Raw genomic sequence first — 9,092 nt, forward strand, 5'->3', positions numbered from 1 at the left:
TCTCTCAAATATAAACTTGGCAAGCCTTTTAAATGTGTCATTGTTGACAAGTAGTCTTTTCTTATTTAGTCCTTGTTCAGAAACCCCATGCTGGATTTATGAAATCTTTAAGGTCCTCAAAAACCACAGAGCTTTGAATAGAATATGGAGATATCTTTTTTTCAAGGTTAACATTTCCTTTTGTAAGTATATTTTAGGCAGCAGCTTGCCCTTCTAAAAGTACTTCTTTTATAATAGAACATTTTTAATAGAATATATTGTTTGGCTGCCTTGGAATTAAGTCTATAAAATATTAATGAATGTACTAAGGCTTGAAAAACCCAGCAGTGTGTGTAACTTATCTAGCTTTCAGTAGCTCAAAGAGAGTGTAGCAAGGAATCAAAGCAAAGTTTTGAAGAAAAACTGTTCTTCACAGCTGGCTGCCTTGGTAGATATAAAATATTAATATTTGTACAAAAGGCTGATGCTCTCAGAAGAGGCTTTGAAACCAATCTGGATATCTTAGGAGGATGGGAGGTATAGTAGGGTGAGTAAAAGACTGTGACTCAGCAAAACATCTCAGGGAACCCTCAGCAAGAGTCTGTGGTGGGAGGACAGCTAATTCCCTTTGAGCGCAAGCATTCCTGAAGCTCATGGCTGCCCTGCTATGGAGACATGTTGCCTCTGAAATTCATGTATTCCTCTTGTTGCAGAGACTAGGAAGACATTGCTTTTGCTTTTTATTAAGGCGGGCTTAAATATTCCCCAGGGCACTGTTTGCTCTCCCAAGTTGTCACTCCATGTAGGAGAGTCATTTGCTACCAGAATTTTTGGAATTTGTCTTCATTTCCTTGTTTCATGGGAGATTTGTAAGTCTCCTTTTAATTAATAACCAGGAAAGAACTGAGGCTCTTCCTTTCCTTTTCTCTCTTCTGTAGTTTGTGCCTCAAATTGGAAATTTAGAGTTAGGAGCATACCAGTTATATGCTATACTTTGGTAATGATATGTATTAATTAGAAAACATAGGTCTCTATCCTCCATTGTAAATTTTGAGTTGTAGCACCTAAATGTTAGGGTAGTAGATATATTATGAAAACAGTTGTATATAAATATTACACCAAATTTTTTGTTTTAGAGAAACAAATAATGTTTTGTTTTTGAGTTTTAGAGAATATCTATTTTCTCTTCAATGGTCATACCCTTAGAAAACTATGAAATCTAACATACAGCATTCTATATTCATGCTTATATTTATTGCCTAGTCAAAATGTCCTTGTTCTAAGTTAATTTTCTCAGGCAACTATAGATCAGCTTGATTAGTTTTAGATTAAGGTAATGTCCCATCGCAGTTAAAGTTTGTTTGACCTAAGATACTATTTCAGTAAAGAATTTACTTATTTGATCTCTCCTTTACAATGTGGTGGCAAAATAAAACCAAAATTTATGTGCCAGTGAAGTAAATTCTAAGTTGCAGCTTTTTGCCTTGGCTTGAAGTGATGCTATAGGATCTCAGTCTGGCTTCTGCTTTATCATAGACAAATAGATAATATTTTCCATGTAGAATTCCATTATAGAGTGTAAATAGGTGATTTAGCCTTTTCCTTTCTTTGTGAACAAAGCATGGAACATAATAGCCCAACTCCAAATAAGGTCTGTTTTCTGTGTGTAAGACATTGGTTGATGTCTTATCACATTTCTCTTGACTGTCTTGATTGAGCCTTACTTAATACCAGCACAGGTAAATTAGGAAGTCATTTAGGACCCAAATCTTTCATCTTGGACTTTCATAGCCATTTCAGTTTTATCTGAACCCCTACTTTCAGAAAATTAGGGTTAATAGAAAAGCCGTTAAAATTCAGTCAAGTTTATTTACTCATCTATCAACAGTACAGCTTTTAAAACTATTTATTGAAATATCTCCATCAAAATATATCCACAAACTATTACAGATCAGTGACCTTCTTTCTGACTATTGATCTCAGAGTATCTAGAGTAAATTCATTTTACAAAATTTCAACCTCAGGATCTCAGGAAGGGTAGATATTCTGATTTTATTATGGTTTTACATTTTGACTTTATTTCTGTATTAGCAGTATCTTTGTTATTAATTATCAACAAACAAAATATTTTAAAAATGATGGTAATGGTAATGAAATGTCATCTTTGTGACTTACCTTAACTCTTAGAGTATTCATTTGGAGCTCTCTAATACTGGTGAAACAACACTGCATTTATGGTTGTAATTGGTGTACTCTCCCTGGCAGTAATTAAGGTAAGAATATATAAGGAATATCTATATATTAAAGGGAAGATACATTCCCCTTTAAAAAACAAGGCATTATAGGTAATTAAGCAAGATTTTGGGTACTTTACACAAGGACAGACATTCAACTGGTCAATAAACATGAAAAATACTTAAAATTTTTAGTCATCAGGGTAGTACAGAGAGAGCATGAAGTTTTGATGAGGATGTGGAATAATAGGAAATCTCATGTATTTCCAGTAGGAGTGTAAATTATTGTCATATATGTTATCTTTATATATGCTATAAACACACAAAACGTTACTATTATTTTTGGTTTTAAGCTGACGCATCTTTTAGCAAGGATGTCCAACCTTTTATCCCTCTGCTGCACATTGGAAGAATAAGTGTTGACTTGGGCCACACACTAAATATATAAACACCAATGAAAGCTGAATAGCAAAACAGGTCTGTACATACTTTTCATGATTTCCAACACCACAGAGAAACAAAAGAAAGCCCTCACAGAATCATCATGCAGCCCATGGGATACAGGCTGAACAATCCTGGTTTTGAACAAATAAAAATAAGAAAAACTTGAACCTTATATACTTCCCTTATTCTGTATTTGGTGCTCTTCTTTTCTAGGTATAGATCCAAGGTTCAGGTTCCATCTGGTATCAAGTTCCTTCTGCCTTACAAAACATTTTTTAAACATTTCTTATCTTGTGGCTCTGCTGGCAGTGATTCTTTTTTTACTTTTTGGAGTCCTGGGAAAGTCTTTATCCTCAATTTCTTTTTCTTTTCTTTTTTCTTTCTTTTTTTTTTTTTTAAATAAAAAGTATGGAGTGCTTTATGCATTTGCATGTCTGTCATTCTTAGACATGCTAATCTTCTTTGTTTGGGTCCAATTTCAGTATATGTGCTACCAAAATAAGCACTTTAATTTTTAAAATATTTTTTCCTTAGGTGTAGAATTATGGATTGGCCACCCCCTTATTTCAGCACTTTAAATATGTCACTCTATTTCCCCCTAGATTTTATACTTTCTCATGAGAAGTCTACTGTAATTCTTAGCTTACTCTTCACCATGTCTTTTTTCTGTAGCTGTCTTCAAGATTTTATCTTTATCTTTGATTTTCCAAGATCTGTTTATTAATAAAGATATGCTGTGAATTTGGCATGTATCGTGTTCATTTTCTTTGAGTTTCTTTGAGATTTGATGTCTGTTAATTTTGGAAAAATTTCAGCAGTGATTTCTTTAGCTATTACTTCGGCCCATTTTCTCTCTAATATCCTCTGATATTACAGTTACTCATATGTAAGACTGTTTTACTGCCTTTGGGTGCTCTCATCTTTATTTTCCATGCTTTTTTCTTATTGTGATTAAATTTGGGTAATTTCTATAGATGTATCACCAAAACATATGAAATATAGAGAAATCCTTACCAGTCTTTACCACAGTAAAACTGACTGTGTCGGAACACAGAGAACTATTGTGCTAAACCTGTTGAAAACTAAGTGTTCAGAGAAAAGGACACATTTCATTCAAAGAAGCAATAGTAAGACCGACAGCTGATGGTTCAGCAGAAACAAGGAAATCCAGCAAGCAGTGTAAAGACATCTTTAAGAAATCAGAAAAACAGATTATAACAAACAAGGAAAATAACCTTCATAAATAAAGGAGATAAGACATTTTCATGCAAACAGAAATCAAAGGAGTTTATTGCTTGCGGATAGTTATTTTAAAAAATACATTTACAAAACAGAACTTTGGGAGTGCTGTGAAAGAGTGGAATGCCTGACAAGCTGGTAGAGGGAATGAAGAACACGGGATGAAGTAAAATAGTGGCTTACCTTAAATGAATATTGATTATGAAAACTTAACTATTCTGGTGTCTTCTGGAGCCTAAAATAGATGTAAAACCAATAATAACATAAAGGAAGGAGGGCAATACATGGAGCAAAAGGTTGCTAAGGTTCTATCTGGGATGAGATTAAAATAGTAATCTGAAAAGGAATGTGATGCATTAAGGATACAACCAATGTAGAGAGCTGTTCTTCTCAAAGTTATGTGGCCAGAATGGAACCTACATCAGAGTGGGGAACCTTTTCAAGTTGGAAGGTCACATTAATTTAGCTGTAATTAAATAAGGCTAAATTCAAGAAACTTTAATTAGATATACTTAAAAATGTACATTACTTTGTAAAAACCTAACTACTATGTACCTAATGATTTCAAAAAATGAAAACCATTTGTTAATTTTAAAATCAACTTACCTTTTATTTATTTATTTTTTTTAACTTACCTTTTAATGACTTTGTTGTATATGCTTTTTATTGGAATGTATTTAAATATTTGATTGCAGCATGGAGGTCTGTAATTCTCTGGGTATCAGTCATCTGTGACCTTTAGGGTATCTTTACTTGGGTTAGGTAGGAGAATGTAGATTCACAGCAATAACTGATTGAAAAGCAAGAAAAGTTTTTTTAAGCATGTTGCTGAAGCCATGGGTATTCTGCATTTTTCTGTATCTCAATTGGATCTTTCTTAGGATCGAACAGTGACTTTAAAAAAATGTTATCTACTTAAGAGTTTAGTTCCCTCTGTAGATTTTTAGGTGCCTTGGTGATACCAAGTAGGTTAGGCTGAAATGCTAATCTGAGTGTAGAGTAATGATTCACAAAGTCTGTAAACCTTTCATTGTATTCTCCAATTAATAAGGTCTATAGCAGCTGCATGTTCCTTAAATAATTTGTGTGTATCATTCTGCTTATTCAGTTACCTTTGCTGACTGGGGAAAATGTTCATCCAAAATTTCCTTTAGAAGAATTGTTTTGAAAAAAGCCTTTTTCAAAATGGTTGGATTTTTTGCCACATATCATAGGTAGACTTAGTATTACTTTGCAAAGAAATATTAAGTTATTTTCAGTTGACACATCAAGTGCTGCATTCCTATACAAATCTTTCAATAGTACACATTGCTGATTCTATTTTTCACAAAATTTAACTATCTGTTCTCTCAGAGATAAAATTTTGGTTAACACCTGTCCTTGTAATTGCCAGTACACTTTAGAGTGATGGCATATCCACACTGAATATCTCATCTATCTACTTCAGCGTGTTATGAAACTGATCATGTGTGTTGCATTTACACAAATATAATTAATTAACAGTACTTAGAACATATTGCAAAGTGTCACTTAAAATAATAGCTTTATTAGCACAAAGATTTTGCTGATGCTGAAGTAAGATATAGTGAAAAGAGATGAGAATGTCTGGAACTGTTAATACTTTTTTTTAATTTAATCATAGCTGTGTACATTAATGTAATCATGGGGTACAATGTGCTGGTTTTATATACCATTTGAAATATATTCATCAAACTGTTTAACATAGCCTTTCACCGCATTTTCTTAGTTATTGTGTTCAGACATTTATATTCTACACTTAGTAAATTTAACATGTACCCTTGTAAAATGCACTGTAGGTGTGGTCCCACCAATTACCCTCCCTCTACCCATACTCCCCTCTCCCCTCCCCTCCCTCTCCTCTTTCCCTCCCTCTCGGGCTATAATTGGTTTCATAGTAGGCCTGAGTACATTGGATACTTTTTCTTCTGTTCTTGAGATAATTTGCTAAGAAAAATATGTTTCAGCTCCATCCATGTAAGCATGAAAGAGATAACGTCTCCATCTTTTTTAAGGGTGCATAATATTCCATGGTGTACATACACCACAATTTATTAATCCATTCATGGGTCAGTGGGCACTTGGGCTTCTTCCATGACTTAGCAATTATGAATTGTACTGCAGTAATCATTCTGGGTACATATATCTTTGTTATAATGTGATTTTTGGTCTTCTGGATATATACCTAGTAGAGAAATTGAAGGATTAAATGGCAGGTCTATTTTTAGATCTCCCTATAGTGATCTCTAATCATCTTTCCAAAAGGAATGTATTAGTTTGCATTCCCACCAGCAGTGCAGAAGTGTTCCCTTTTCTCCACATCCATGCCAACATCTCTGGTTTGGGGATTTTGTGATGTGGGCTAATCTTACTGGAGTTAGATGATATGTCAAAGTGGTTTTGATTTGCATTTCTCTGATGATTAAGGATGATGAGCATTTTTTCATGTGTCTGTAGGTCGTGCGCCTGTCATCTTCAGAGAAATTTTTCTTCAAGTCTCTTGCCCACCCTGAGATGGGATCACTAGTTCTTTTCTTGCTAATAGGTTTGAGTTCTCTGTGGATTCTGGTTATTAAACCTTTGTTGGAGACATAACCTGCAAATATCTGCTCATATTCTGAGAGCTGTCTGCTTGCTTTACTTACTGTGTTCTTGGCTCTGTAGAAGCTTTTTAGTTTGATGAGGTCCCAGTAATGTATTTTTGGTGTTGCTTCAATTGCCTGGGGGTCCTCCTCATAAAATATTTACCCAGGCCAATTTCTTCAAGTGTTTTCCCTGCACCACCTTCTAGTATTTTTATAGTTTCATGTCTTAAGTTTAAATCTTTAATCCAGCGAGAGTCTATCTTAGTTAATGGTGAAAGGTGTGGGTCCAGTTTCAGTCTTCTACAGATCCCCAGGCAGTTCACCCAGCACCATTTGTTAAATAGGGAATCTTTTCTCCACTGAATGTTTTTAATTGGCTTGTGAAAGATCAAGTAATGGTAAGTAGCTGGGTTCATCTCTTGGTTCTGTATTCTGTTCCATACATCTACCTCTCTATTTTTGTGCCAGTACCATGCTGTTTTGATCACTGTCAATTTATAGTATAATTTGAGGTCTGGTAACATGATTCCTCCTGCTTTGTTTTTAGTTCTGAGTAATGTCTTTGCTATTCAAGGTTTTTTCTGATTCCATATAAAGCTAAGTATTATGTTTTTGAGATTTTTAAAGTATGACAGTGGAGCTTTAATAGGGATTGCATTAAAATTGTATATTGCTTTGGGTAATCTGGACATTTTAACAATGTTGATTCTTCCCAGCCATGAGCATCATATGTTTTTCCATTTGTTACATCTTTAGCTATTTCTTTTTAGAGTTTCATAGTTCTCTTTATAGAGATCTTTCACGTCCTTCGTTAGGTAAACTCCCAAATATTTTATCTTCTTTGGCACTACTGTGAACAGAATAGAGTCTTTGACTGTTTTTTTCAGCTTGACTATTGTTGATATATATAAAGGCTACAGATTTATGAGTGTTGATTTTGTAACCTGAGACGCTGCTGTATTCCTTGATCACTTCTAAGAGTTTTGTAATAGAATCCCTGGTGTTTTCCAGATATGCAATCACATCATCTACAAAGAGTGACAGTTTGACCCTTGATCACCTTTTCTTGCCTAATTGTGATGGCTAAGATTTCCATTACAATGTTAAAGAACAGTGGAGACAATGGGCAACCTTGCCTGGTTCTTGATCTGAGTGGAAATGATTTCAGTTTAACTGCATTCAATACGATATTGGCTGTGGGTTTGCTGTAGATGGCCTCTATCAGATTAAGAAATGAAATGTCCCTTCCATAACAATTCTTTTTTTTTTTTTTTGAGACATAATCTCTCATTTTGTTGCCCTTAGTAGAGTGCTGTAGTGTCACAGCTCACAGCAACCTCCAGCTCTTGGGCTTAGGCAATTCTCTTGCCTCAGTCTCCTAAGTAGCTGGGACTACAGGCACCCACCACAGTGCCCAGCTATTTTTTGGTTGTAGTTGTCATTGTTGTTGAGGCTATGGTGTATGTGGCTGGCACCTTAGCCACTTGAGCTACAGGCGCTGAGCCACAAATTCTACTTTAAACAAAAGCACAGTGCAGTATTGTCAAAACCTGATAACAGACTGGCATACTTGACACCCACAAACTCTTAGTAACCAGTGTGTGTGGCAGTTGTACTAGTCAGACAGAGGAAGTTAGAAGTAAATCATTAGTGTACCAGCCGCCAATTAACTCTTGTGACTTACTAATGTTCTAATTATGCTGGTCACTCTGGGAGGATTGTTTCTTTGAAACTTCTTTTATTCTTTGGTATTTTCAATATGTTCATTTTAAAAATAAAATAAAAATACATAAGACGAATGAAATTGTATTAATAAAAATAAAAGTATTTGTCCAGTAAAGTTTGGATTCAGTCAGAAGGCTAAACCTAAGGACGTAGAAGGCAACATGTGGCCTTAAGGCTGAAGGTTTCTCATCCTTGACTCAGGTCTTTCCCTATGCCAGTTGCTGCTTTTTTTCACTACATAATGTTTTTTGTTTCTTCTGTGTTCTTGATGGTACCTCTTATTTACTTCTTATCTGTGTCCCCTTTTTCCTAAAAATACTTGGTTATTCTATAATCACACATACTTGGATTTTACCACAACTTTTGTTTACCTCAGACTTTTATCCTCAATACTTTAAAGTTTTGCCTTATTTTTCATAACTGCCGTTCTCATCAAACTATTCTGCTCTTCAGGAGATCTGTGTTTTATGCCCTAAACATTTATCTAGTGACCTCACTATGCTCAGTCCTGCCTTTTCTTATCTTGCCCTTCTGAAATCAGCAAACTTACTTTAGCATGTTCAGTCTAATTCTCAATTCAAGATATACTCGCAAACCTGTCTCAAAGACAGGAATCTTATGGAATCTTTCCTTGATGTATATAGGAAAGTGCTCAGGCTTTGGAGTTCAATAGACTTGGGTACTTGTATGCTAATTCTATGACTTCCTACCTCTGTGACCCTGATAATTTTCTTTTCTTTCTTTTTTCCTTTTTTAAATTTCAGGTTATTGTGATGGTACAAACAACTAGGTCACATTTTTTTAATTTATTAGGTAGAGTCCCTCTTATAGTTGTGACCTACACCCAAAAGGTGTGCCATACACCCCT

The 9,092-nt window shown here is 34.8% G+C and overlaps 1 protein-coding gene and 1 non-coding gene across 2 annotated transcripts in view; one reads left to right on the forward strand and one right to left on the reverse strand.

Moving 5' to 3' along the window:
* Positions 1–9,092, forward strand: part of ZFAND3 (zinc finger AN1-type containing 3) — a 376,393-nt gene that overhangs the window by 247,215 nt on the left and 120,086 nt on the right. The gene's annotated exons all lie outside the window — the stretch shown is intronic.
* On the reverse strand, positions 3,060–3,163 carry LOC111725123. The gene has a single exon (XR_002773265.1). It is a non-coding gene; the product is annotated as a U6 spliceosomal RNA (small nuclear RNA).

This window comes from Otolemur garnettii, unplaced genomic scaffold (assembly GCF_000181295.1).
Source record: "Otolemur garnettii isolate 467f Iridium unplaced genomic scaffold, OtoGar3 scaffold00031, whole genome shotgun sequence".
In the NCBI taxonomy this organism is placed as follows: Eukaryota; Metazoa; Chordata; class Mammalia; order Primates; family Galagidae; genus Otolemur; species Otolemur garnettii.